Source organism: Syngnathus acus, chromosome 8 (assembly GCF_901709675.1).
Source record: "Syngnathus acus chromosome 8, fSynAcu1.2, whole genome shotgun sequence".
Taxonomy (NCBI): domain Eukaryota; kingdom Metazoa; phylum Chordata; class Actinopteri; order Syngnathiformes; family Syngnathidae; genus Syngnathus; species Syngnathus acus.
In genome coordinates this window covers 3,430,924-3,444,487 of record NC_051093.1, presented here as the reverse complement: position 1 = coordinate 3,444,487, position 13,564 = coordinate 3,430,924, and the positions used below count along the sequence as shown (strand labels likewise).

The 13,564-nt window shown below is 43.3% G+C and overlaps 1 long non-coding RNA gene across 4 annotated transcripts in view; it reads left to right on the top strand.

Annotated features, from left to right (window-relative positions):
* Nucleotides 1–47: 47 nt before the first annotated feature.
* The window catches only part of LOC119126401, a 65,575-nt gene continuing 52,058 nt past the window's right edge, over nt 48–13,564 (top strand). For all 4 annotated transcript variants that reach the window (XR_005098645.1, XR_005098646.1, XR_005098644.1 and 1 more), the window contains exon 1: nt 48–150. This is a non-coding gene — a long non-coding RNA (uncharacterized LOC119126401). The remainder of the gene's footprint in view (nt 151–13,564) is intronic.

Sequence of the window (13,564 nt, the reverse complement as noted above, 5' to 3'; positions counted from 1 at the left end):
ACTCCCTTAATCTGTCTGACAAGTGATCTAAAACATCTTCTTTCACTCTGCAGGAGTCGTGCTGCATTTTGTCCCCTCAAGATTGAAAGTTTAATTAAAAATGGATCTCTGTCATCCTTCAGGGCAGAAAAGAATTGATCGACCACAAAGGTAAGGATGTGTTCCAACTATTACCTTGTGTGGAGGAATTGTACTGTCCCTAAAAATGAGGAAATAAAGTATTTCACATGCTTACGAAACACCTAGGCAGATTTCCAGTAAGGAAGGACCAGGGCTTCCTCCGGGGAGAAAAACACACCCAAGCACGTGACGCGCCCACACAAAATCCTCCTAAATTTTTCTTCTTGTATTAAAAGAAATGTTAAGCATCAGCTCTTTTATGAGCTCCTGTTCGTTGAGCTTAGAATTTGCAATAACACCGGAGTGAGCTCCAAAACACACCCACAAAATAAAAAGACTTAAAACTAGAAAAGCAAGCTGCAAGTATGATGTCACCATGCATCACTGTCTGTCATTTTTTTTTATGTGCGTTTATATGACAGCTGCAGTAAAATGGTCATTGCAAATCCGTGTAATAAAAAGAAAATGTGTTCACGGGTGGCATTACACAAAACGTCATTGAACACAGGAACGATCACACACCCGAGTCGGAAAGAAATTACCGCACAAGCCTTTCATTTACGACGTCTCCACTGACTGTTTATGGGTGTTGGTGCTGCTGTTTTGGTTTGCAACTGAGGTCAAAGTTGACTGTTCTGCAGTTTCATTTGACTCGGCAATGTGAAATTTGGTCGGAATGTCTATGGTGAGTAGACCCACGAAAGAAATTACAAGAACTCATGCACTGAAAGTCACGCAGGGCGACTTCCATTTTGGTTTGAAGGCTGTTTGCAGGCTCCTATTTAGGTGTCCCTATTCATCTCAAATTAACTGAAAAGTAAAAACAGCACAACAGAAAAAAAGAGAAAAAAGTAATAATATGACAAATTGAACTTAAATGGTGGGGCAACTTATGTAGACAGACAATATAACAAATGCTATAGGCACATATTCTTTATCATTTGCAAAAAATGATCAAAAGTAGTTTTTCATTTATTTTACATTTTAGTTAATTATGACTGTATTTTTATCAAGTTGAATATTATAGACTGCTGTCTATTTTTGGGAGGCTGTGTGATTAATGACAGTTCAACTGATTTTAATGGAGGAAAAGCACATTTGAGATTCACATTTGCAGTGGAGTCTATCCGTCAATCAAGCTGCTGAAAAGCTCGCGTGCGTGACGGCGGGGAGTTATAAAAGTGCTCTTGTGTCTCGACACGATGGGAGGGACAATTTTCTGCTCCTCCTTGTGTAAATAGTACACACGTGGCGGCGGGTATTAGGCTCCGTCACAATGGCCGCTTATTTGGAAGCCTGTTGCTAATGGAAGCGTGGTCATGACTGGACGTCAGGAGCGCCCCTCCGGCCCAACAAAGAGGCTCTTTCTGTGGGCTCCGAGGTGCCGAAAGGCCGCGCCGGGCTGCCGAGGGACTCGATGGGGCCTCGCTACCAAGATCGGACAAATATCATCAATATGAATAAAATAGTTGCAGCCTTAATTAGTAAGTAAGTTTGGAAAATAAACATTAATTTTTGAGTAAATTGATTTAAATGAATGTGAAGGCAAAGGATTCTGAACAGTATCAAAAATTGAAACTGACCTTGTTTGAATACAGCAAATGCGGGCTGGGTATATTCTAAGCGGATGATTGACAACAAATATATTAAACTCAGCTTTTTATGATCCCGCATTCATTATGGATTGAGGAAAATGTTTCTCTATTTTGGGGGATCATGTAATGCAGACCACATGTTCCTACGCATACGAAGAAGTGGACGTCCAAAACAATTACGGGTATAAAACGAAGTCCGCTTAAAACACAAACAGTGCTTAAAAGGAGGGAAAGAGGGGAAAAGCAAAATGCCCTTCTGTCACTTCGAGACAAAAATGCAATTTAAAAAAAAAAGTCATTATCATCTCATTATAGTTTCTTTAAAATTCTTAGTCCCCTTTTTGGTTTTCAATTTATGGGCCAACCGTTCATCACTGTTCCTTGTTTTCATTATTTATGGTTCTTATCTTGGTTCTCAGAATTTAGGGTTAGCGAGATACCGTAGATGTCCGTGCGTTTCCAGCACGCTACGCTACCTCCCGGGAAAGCCTCAAGGCCACACGCCGTGTTCCGCATACAGTCTACCATTTACCTCCTCGCGTGCTCACAAAGGATAACTTATGCCTGCCCGTCCCGTTTCACCCTTTCCTACGCCACCTCACCCTGGACCTTCACCCCCCTCCCTGCCTGATACACATCAGGTTATACCACTGTAAAGTTAAACCCGGCACAGAACATGACAGGACCAAGAGACTACTTGTATCATTCAAGAATTCTTTCAACTCAACTTTATTTACCAAGCACTTGAAAAACAAGCATAGCTGCGTACTCAGTCAAAGTGAGACATAGAAAGACAAGGACCGTTAAAACATCACAATGCAGAGTATCCCGCTGAGATTCATCGTGTAGTATTTCACCGTAACAAAGTTCCCTCTTTGCCTTAAGAATAGCTTATTGCTAAGGCCACACAGAGTCAATAAACCAGGGGGAGCCCATCCTTGACACCATGTGTGGGGCAGGCGCTTGGGAAAACAAAGCCGGGTCAAGTTGGGTCATTGCACATTATTTATTTATTTCTTTTACTGAGATGATTCACTTTTGGATTACATTGCGGAGCATCAAATCAACAAAGCTACACTATAACAGGAAGTGAACAACTGGTACCCAGTTTTTAAAACAGGTATACAATATGACAGCTAACCTACCAGCAGCTAGCATGATAAGCTAACATAGCTTACTCTCTGCTTAATTTTGTCAAATAGCACAAACAGTTTTGGATTCTGAGAGTAACCGCAGACGAACCATAATGCTTGTCAGTACCGACTCTTGCATATCTTTTGGACTCTCCAGCAGCCGCATAATTCTAGCTACAGAGACATAACGTTGCGTTTAAATTACCATCTGCGGCTACTCAAACAAGTGCCTATTAAGGCAGACTTTTCCCAGAGCGGACCTCGCTCCCGGGCCTTTTGACTCCACGTCACAAGGTGGCGAACAAAATTGGCCTTACAGTATTCCAGAGCAGCGCGAGCCACCGTCAGCACGATTGGGAGTGACAACGACGACGACGTGCATACATACAAGCATGCGAAACGCGCGGACGGCTAATCTCCATTCCTTAGTGGGGATTTGCCTCAAAATGACTCCCTCGCCCACACTCCTTTCTGTTTGTTGTCCTCGCGTAGACTTTAAATAAACACAGCTTTGATAAGTTAGGGGCCAGACAGTCACCTCTGACCCGTGGCAGTTCCGATCCACGTCCCCGCAACGTGAAGTTCAACAGGTGACGAGGGCGAGCGTGGCTTTAAATTAGCTGAGGAGGGATTTGTAAACAGCCGGGATGGATGACGAGGGAGTGTCGTTCGGAAACTGACTTTGTCCAGAACGTGTTCAGCGGGGGTCAAGAGGAAGGAGGACCCCGGAATGTTTGAGATAAATATTTTTTTGAACTTGGAAGATCCAAACGGCGTCATATAGGACAGATTTGGAATGACGCATTATTCAAAGCACATTTTACAAAAAAAAAATCTTTCATAAAAATTGTCTTGGCCAATATACTCAAATTACCGTATTTTCCGCCCTAAAAGGCGCACCGGGTTATAAGGCGCACCTTCAATGAACGGCCCATTTTAAAACTTTGTCCATATATAAGGCGCACCGGATTATAAGGCGCATAAAATAGAAGCTATACTGCATCAAACTGAGGTTGACTAGGGTTGCGGTATGCATCCACTAGCCAATAACCAACGAGCCCTCTGTAAACAATCGCGTTTCTCAAACGATCTCCTATAAAATGATCAGAACTGACTAAAGTTCGATCTAACGCATTGGTACTACTTACCTATGTTTCCCTTCCATATCGATCCGTAGATTTACTCGAAACATTAACAGAGCAGCCTATTTTGACATGAAATAGCCTGGTACGTATAGCAGCTATCGCAATAGCATTAGCCATCCGCAAAGTCTCACGAGCCTCAGCTCGCAATCTCCCATGAGCCTCAGCAAAGTGTAAACAATCGCGTTTCTCAAACGATCTCCTATAAAATGATCGGAACTGACTAAAGTTCGATCTAACGCATTGGTACTACTTACCTATGTTTCCCTTCCACATCGATCCGTAGATTTACTCGAAACATTAACAGAGCAGCCTATTTTTAAATGAAATAGCCTCGCGGGTACAACAGCTATTCGGTGACGCCCCCTGACTACAGTTGCCGTAATGTTGGGTAGCGATGCGACCTTGTAATTTACTAGTCGTACTAAAACGTACTGAAACATTTTGGCAGAGCACTGTGTACAACCAGTATGGATCAACAAATTCATCAATTGATCCATATATAAGGCGCACTGGCCTATAAGGCGCACTGTCGGCTTTTGAGAAAATTTTAGGTTTTTAGGTGCGCCTTTTAGGGCGGAAAATACAGTAATCATTAAAATCAGCATAACCGATACGTGTATAACACCAGAAAAAAATGATTTGTAGTCTTTCCCACGCTGAAAAGGAAGCCCTCGGTGGTTCTTCATCTGACATGTTAAACCTGTAAAGAATTGGAGGGGGGGGGGGGTCACAGCTTCATAGCTAGTCATCTGTCATACCTGGACGGATGTTTATGCTATTTTACAGCTTAGCCTTGAGGGGAGACGCGTTGCCATTAATAAGTACAGTACAGTGATGAATGGGAGTCATTACCTTGTAGTGTAAACGTCGCAAAAGCAAGGAAGGGGAACCGACAGCCCCTTGGCCATATTCGGCGCGACAGAGCATCTTTTTTTATTTTAATGAAATCATCTCTACCCTTATATTTTCCTGATGAAGATGGATGTTTTAATAGTACAAGGGAAACCCCAAACAAACAAAAAAATGGCACTGTGCTCTGATGGACAACCTGCTCTCCAGTCAGGGGTGACTTTTTTGGTGTGTGTATATTTGCCCAGTGAGCGATTTGCAGACAGACATCCTTGTAAAGGCCACCAGCATTGCTCTCTGAAGGCGCTCGTCGGACCGCTGACACGTCACGTCCATCATCTCCACTTTAAGTTGCCGGCGCTACTTTTTCTGGTTGCAAACCAGGTGACTAAAAAAGTTTTGAGAACGCGTGTATTCCAGTTTGTAGTTTAGACTCCCTTCTCAAAACAAACTAAGAATTTTATTTCACTAAAGTCTGGTCTTTGTGCCCCAAAAAAAAAAAAAAGCATTGAGAACGTGAAAGACCTTATTGTTAACACTTGTCGCCGATAAGGCTAAAGGTTACCATGGAAACGCAGCCACCTGGAGCCAGGGTCCAATTTGGAGCAAACCACAAAAGTCAACACCAGCGCGTGCTACGCTCGAGAGAGAATGGAAAAAAAGTAGCGTTGTGATTGTATGGCCCATAATCACAAGTCCAAATATATCAAGTGGAACAGAAGTCCAAGTAGCGTCAAACATGGCCATTCATCGTTATCACTTGAGGTAAACTGTCAGTGTGGAGAACGTTTACAGTCGATTTAATACGGCAGCGAGTTTCGCCCAACTCGTACACAGTCTGCTTTGGGAGGTCAGATATTAATGCGTATATGCATGAGACACCGCAGCAGTGTTTTTCTTATCTGGATGCGATTATGATGCAGCAGGCTGACATTGATCAGACCGCCGTGGTCCAATTATGCCGAAGCGGCCGCAGGTCTGCAGTCGCCGACTCGCAATTAGCACAAAGCGACGTGATTTCCTTGCTTGCGTCACATGTCGCATGCAATGCTAACATTTGATGTCAATATTCAGCACGCGCCTTGTTTTTAATCCCCTCCTACCGAGGTCCTCTTACCTCATGAGCCAGGTTGTCATAACACTGTTGATTAGCGAGATTGAAAATAACTCACAAGAAACTAAATGGGGACTGTGGAGTGTAAAGGTAGCGGTTGGAACATAGCATGCTAACAAACAACAGGAGAAGGAGGATCTTCTGTATTCCATGTGGCTGTACTTTCTACTCCTTAATTTGTGAAAAATAACTTTGACTTCATCGGAAATTCTGAGCCGAACCTAAAATTGTTTGAATCTGAATCTGGCCAGCCTTCTACGTGAACAACCCGAACCCGACAAGCGTGATGGCTGCCTGTCAAAAAGGGTTTTTGTGCAACTCCGAACACATTGTAAACTCTTTGGATCACCCAATAAATCCTGCGGGTGGATGGAGGGAGTAGAAAACACAACAGGAGACATACGGCTATAGTTAATGAACGTGGAGGTGTAGTGGGCCGAAGCCTAAGGGTGCAATCCGGCGGACCCCGCACTGGACCCGTAGAGCAGACAAACAAGGCGCTACAGTCACAAGGGGGTTAATTGTAGGCGTGTGTCGTTAAAGCGGCGGGTGGCTGGTAAAGACTTCTATTTATACGCCGGACCAGGTAAATGAGGTGAAATTATTCTGCGTGCAAGTTTGACTTTATTGATTAAATAATTGGTGATTCACCTCATTGCTTTCCATGTACAAAGCATAGAATGATTTTTGTGTGTGTGTTGAAACTGAGGGATTTTGAGTTCTCCAGAAGGAGAAAATAAATGTTTGTCCACTAGAGGGAGCAACTCCATTCTTCATAACACGAGAGGCCCCATGCAAATCAGTGCACTCACTGACTGTGTTCAGTCCTAACAAAAACACTATTTTCCCGGAGCTCGTTGGCAGTGTGAAACATTGACCCGTTAAAAAAGCAAAAACATAAAATTCCAGTGTAAATATGTTCGCCCCCAAAAAGTGCCTTAAATTAAAATATAAAAACATGATTACCTCGAGGTGAATGGAATTTCAGGGCAGAGGAAATGACAAATAATCAAATGGATTTACTCAACTGCTAATAGGTGAAGGTGTGTTTTAGTTTCAGAGGCCTTTATTTGGAAATGTTTACCCTGTTACAGGTTTACCATTCAAAAAAAAAGACTACCACAGGGGAATGAAGACTTCCCAAACAAAAGTCACGCCTTTTAACAGGCTACCTGTTTCCTAACACTACTTAACAAAATGACAACTATGTAAACCCCGTCTGGAATTTTAATAGCAGAAAGCGAGAAATGACGTGCGCATTATGGCTGCAGCTTACATCATTTTCATAAAAGCACAAAACCCGTCGCTCAGCCTTCCGTGTACTTGATGTGCTTCGGTGCTGCTGTTTTGGTTACCGGTTAGTCCAGGCGGGTTTAATATTAACTTCCATCCACACATTGTAAGTCACATTATGCTCAGGAGTGGAATAAATCCAATTCCCCTGCGACGGACGTTTGCAAAGGCTCGACATCCAGCTTCCTTTGTGAGATTGCTTATTACCCCTCCGTGTTCTTTTGAATGCACTTCAGCTCTGGCTGTCAGACATATTTGTTTCATCCTCCGATCGCCGTCTCTGCTGCGGCGTCCTTCACTGCTCATGATGAAAGAGAAATGTGAAGCCCCTAATAGCATTTCCAGTGAATTTTTCTGGTATTAAATCACTGCTGATACACTCCACCCCCAAAATTTGCTGCAGACTTACAATGTTTGAGTTTGACATCAAAGGGCAAACACAAAGCAAGCTTTTTTTTTCCTTCTTTTTTTATTGCAAATAAATTGACCCGAATACATAAGGGAGGGCAATGTACCAATATTGTTAAGCTACCTAGTTCCTGATGCTATTACTAAAGCTAGTGAAATGATTTAACCAACAGTGGCTAGCTAGTCTGTCTTTAAGTGTAGGTGTGAGAGAAGCCGAGCGGATGCATGACTTTGCTGGTGTTTGTCTTGCCCAACGTCAGACGGCGACTTGCAATACACTTTCAATGAATTACCACAGTGTGTGGGTGCGTTATTGTGTGTGTGTGTTTTGAGCCAATGAATGGTGACCTCATGCCTTAAAACGCTGCTAAAAATAAAACATTTTACAAAGTCTGGACACCCACGCGCCACACCCCATTGCTGTTGTCACCCCAAAATTAAAAAAATGAATATGCCTTTTTATTGTTCGTTTCTTTTAAAAAGCAAATCTTTAAGATACAAAAACAAAAATGTCATGATGTTCACAAAATACTTGCTCGACATACTTCCGAGACGATCATCCGAGACGATTCAGACAGTCAAACAGGTATGCGCAAGAGTAGACGACATAGTCTCATTCATCAAATTTCTTTTTTTTTAAAAAAAAACCCAACAACAACCTAAGAACAAAACAGGCTTTATTACCGAGACGCAGCATATCGCTTAACCTGTTTGGTCGTCTCAAAGCTTTGCGTTTTAATCCGGCGCCGCCATGATAGCACAGATGCAGCGCCCGCCTAAGTAGGCCAGTGCACATGTCTGGATTGAGGCCAAGAGACAGAACGTCCCAAATCTGTCAGTTTGCAGGAAAATAGATACCAAGGCAAGGCATCAGAATAATTATTCATGTTTCTTTTGTCAACACCAGCTACAATAATATTGTAGGAGAAGGAATAGTTGAGGCTTAGCATACGAAATGAGGGCCGGCGTAACCACAAACAAAGCCGCTTCAGGACTTGAGCATTTGAGAATTGAAGCGTTTGAGTTTGGGAGCCTCACTGAATTTTGGACTTTGGTAGAAACGCAATGCTGATTTTAGCATTACATGGAATTTATGCCAGATTTAAGTCAAACTGGAAAATAAAATAATTTTAAACAGGCCACCCTCCTTACTCTTTACCAAATGTTTTAAAACTTTTGCCAGTCTGCTACAACAACAAATTACTGGTGGTCCTCTTTTATTGACCTGACACATTCTACATTCACCATTTACGGGTTGGGCACGTCTACCTCGCCTGTGCCACATAAAAACGGCTAAAACAAACACCAGGAGAATGTCGGAAAAGGCCGATGTAAAACTCGCCATCGCCGCTCTAATGGGCCGTTAGCACGGCGCTAACAAACCTTTGCTGCGGTGTGACGCCGACGTTCAAATGAGCTCGTCATCCAATGAGGGCTAAATGGAACGCAGTGACTTCCGTGTATAATTTGAGATGACAGAAATGTGCTAAAATACATGTTAGCTGAACATTTACATTGGTTGTACAGAATATACCCATCTAAGCTAACGTGGCTATGTGCTTATGCATGTAAAATTTGTGTGATTTTTTTTCAATTTTCTTCTGCATTTCTTTCTAGTCTGAATTTCGAATACTAAGAACAGGCTTAACTGCGTCACCAGTCGAATGAAGCTTTTTGAGGCGATGCATCGGCGCTGACCGATTGGCGTTGTAGTCATGCGCGCGGCTGTTGAGTTTTCCGTTAACACCCCGCCGTGAGACCTCTTGCCCCTGGGCTATTAGTCATCCTGACAAGCGCTGCGTTATGTGCCGCTCTCTGTGCCCGCAACGCCATCTCGCCACCTTCACACATGTACGTGTATCCTTAACGCGGAGTGGCAACAGGGACACAGGCCACTGAAGCAAAACAAGCAGCTGTCAATCAGCATACCGTGCAAGACCTCCGCATACCTCACAGACACTCCATTTCGGAGGGCTTAACTCTTAGTGGCACTTGCTGGCAAACCTCAGGCTGAATGTATGATCGTTTTTTTACAATGTACCAGGATCTTCCATGCGTGTTTTCGGGTCCCTGAAGCGTTCGTCCCAGCAGGTTGAGATTCCCGAGCGACACAGCGAGCCGCTTAAGTCACTTGGCGCCTGAGCCGCTGATGAGAGCCCTTTTCTGCTGCCGGCTACCGTGGCCCCTAAAACAAGCTCCCCGGTTCCTGCGGTTAGGACCCCGAACCAAGCCTCCATTCACCTCATCGGGCCGCCTGTTTATTTTCAGAAGCATTAGAGGAAACACTCGACATGGCTTATCAGATCCAAACAGTCGCACGTCTTTGTTATTTTACACACAAGGCCTCCTCTTGCCTCTGCCTCATTTTGGGTAATTGTTTTCTTTCTTGCTTGTTGGAATAACACGGCGGGCTGCGTTTAACACAAGTGGTAAGGGAATCCCTTAGTGTAAACAGGCTCGATACAATGCACACTGGGATTTTATCTGAGACTTTTCTGTTATTCTGTGTTTTTAAGGGGCTGGGCTGCAGAAAATATGGCAGAGGGTTGATGCTGAAGTGAATGACTGCTTCGTTACTAAGCAGAAATGACACTACACACCTCAGGCAGGCAGAGATGGGTTTCTCGTCCTACCCATTAGGAATTGACCAAGTTATTCTTTTTTATTTGCAATTGTTATTTCTGATGTCAAATTTAGCTTTTAAATGTGGAATTTGTGTGCCATATGATTTGGATTATTTGTTGTGTTTATTTCTAATGAGCAAGGTAGCTGTCATCAGTAAAAATGGGCGTTTGCGCCGCTGTGGGTGTGAACGCAGCCGACATGTTTCCTGGCCAAGGGAAGTGGCTCTTCTCCTTCTCACGGGAGACTCCCAGGTTCTACACCGCAGAAGGTTCGATGCACATTGTTAACAATTAGGCTTGCACGAAAATCAAGATGCGTCAGTTTTCACGTCAGAGCACACGTGCACAATCTACAAAAATAGAAGCCTTGTTTGAACCTTTGTGAAGCATGACATCATCAGAACTAGCCTGAGGATTAATTCCAAGCATCTTCCTAGCTTTTTTCGTTGGCTTTTTTGTCATGTAAAAAATATGGTAGTTTTTAGTGAATTAAGGCATATTGCATTAAACTGACAATTTGTTTGAAAATGTTTGAGAAATGCTCTCATATTGAGATGCTGCTGTGTTGTGACACGGGAGTAAACACAGTCAACATGGTGGCAGTGTTGCACTGTCCTCACAACACAGTGAGCCCTTGTTGGCACTGAGCACCAAGTAGAGCGACCTTTTGCCAACCTTTTTGTTAGTGTGCAACCCCCTTTCACACTCCCGACAAAGGCATGCCGCCTCTCCCTGCACACACCTAAAAAAAAAAAATCAACAAAATCCTGTTTAAAGCTAATAACGTTAGTTACACAAAGCAGCAAATAAAAGTAAAATTACATCATATTTTTACTATGATACTAAAAGCTGTTGTGGACATAAAATTAAGTTTGTTTTCGACCCTGCTACTCTGGACAGTGATATTGTACATGAATTTTGTGAATGTGAACAAAAGCTATATGACCATTTGTGACTCACGTTGGATCTTCAAAACATTAAAATAGCCGCAAAGATGGAAAAGCAACTGCAGTTACGCACAAGCGACAACACGAGCCTTGTTCGCCTTCGCACACCATCCAAATCCTCCACTTCACCTCCCGCCGCACAGCTCTCGTAGCTCGGGCCCCCGACTGCCCTTGCGCCTGAAAAATAAACACTCGCTAAATCTGCCCCGATTAACATTAATCACAATGTCGTCTCCTTTTAATGCCACAGAGTGAGGGCCAATCACACGTGAACCAGACGACGGTCTCCTCTAAATGTGCTGATGCGGCAGATGACATTTTGGACATCTTTTTCTGCCTTCTTTCATCTTTCTGCTAAGATGACCTGAGGGGAAAAAAAATAAAGCTTCCCGGGGATGTAGCGTGGATTCCTGTGCGTGTGCACTCGCCACTAATGCACATTTCATGGTCCAGCTCGTGGCATCCTTTCACACCCAAACAAGCGAGCTGCGCACTCATCAACGTCATCTAACGTCCATCTAGCACACTAGCCAGACTCTGCAAACACCAACGGAATGGACCACACGCGATTTTTGCATTTGTGAGTGCTGCTGCTGTTCACTGAAAGGGAGTATGCATGCTGGAAAACATACAGGAATTTTTACCATCTTGTTGCTAGGCAGACTTGGTTTTGCTCAGTCTGTGTGAAGTCCTAGACCGCTAAAGTTAACGTTACACTAGCGTCAAGTGGTTAGCTCCCCTTTGCTCATTACTCATGATCAAACTGTAGAGTGTTCTTTGTATGCAATTTTACAATAGTGGTTGAGTTTATTCTAAAACTTACGTGACAGTCGTTGAGTTTAACTTGACCTCCGTGGACTGGACTTACAGGTCTGACCGCAGCAGCAGCACCCTTCAAACTAAATCTTATCGCAACAGATTTGTCAATCTGTACAATCTATATTAGTCGAAGCATTTCAAAAGGGACGGGACTAAATGCAACTCAAAAGACCTTTCACGCAGGCCGCACGGTCGAGAGGGACCACACCTTGGCCTCTTTGCTTGCAGCGATTAACCAGGCCGTGCTCGTTCTTAAATAAACAAACGCAAATCTTGACTTAATGAACAGGAAAAGTAGGCCGATGAGGGGATTTTTTTTTTTTTAACCAGTTGCATGAGAGTTTATATAACTGGTATTATGCTAAAATTATATACGGTATGCTAGACATGATTCTAAGGCCAAGGGGGAAGAAATTAAACATGTCATAGATGTGTCAATTGCTTCTAACTTGATGCTGGGCAGAATTTCAGGGCTCAATCATAAGTGACCAACTGGCCAATGGAAAATAAATGCTAAAGTAAAATATCCTAACCATGACCAAATATTCTTGCCTTGTTGCTCTAGAGAATTTATAGCACTCAATCACGACGGATGAATAAGACAATGAAAAATAAACGACATGCTAACCCCACCATATATTTTGCGTTTGTTGCCAGGCAGGATTTGTAGGGCTCAATCCTGACTGCCCCAAAAGCCGAGGGAATGAATGCTAGCCACGCCTAAATTTTTTTAACTTGTTGCTAGGAAGAAATCATAACTCTAACCAAACACTGACTCTCATTTGACAAGTAATGTGATCAAATGAACGAAGCAGTAGTGCTTGTTGATGTAGCAATGACCTGAAAAAGCAGCGGGCCGGACTTCAGTGCAGTGATGTAATACGTGGTGCGGTGCCTTCGCTTCATCTATTGGTCACGCTTGAATGGCTCCACCTGCACGATCACACTTCCATTTGCCTTCCTTGATCAATAGTGTGGCGTTAGAGACGGTGTACTTTCCCAGCTGGGTCACTATCGCGAAAAGGAACGTAAATGAGGCTAAGGTCAACATGTGACCCCAACTTGACCTTTGCAAGTGTGTGTGTGAGCGCGAGAGAGAGAGAGAGAGAGAGAGAGAGAGAGAAAGAGAGAGAGAGAGAGAGAGAGAGAGAGAGAGAGAGAGAGAGAGAGAGAGAGAGAGAGCGAAAGAGAGAGAGCGACGACTGTAATCAGACATCAGTTTGTGATAAACGCAACGCTTTCACATGAACTTCACACAGCTTTTTAGTTTCTGCCGCCCCTCATTGCATTCCTGAGTGGGGCAAGTCAGATCAAGGTTCACAGTGGAACTTGTTGCACAGTGCATTTATTTGTTATACCTGCCACTACCGTATACGCTGCTGGCATAGAATTATAAAAACAAAATCAAAACAATTTACATAATAATACAATTACAATAATAAGAATGCTGTAAATGTATATTTTCACTTTCAATCTAACTATATAAGATTGAAATGGATTATTATGAGCCATTGCAT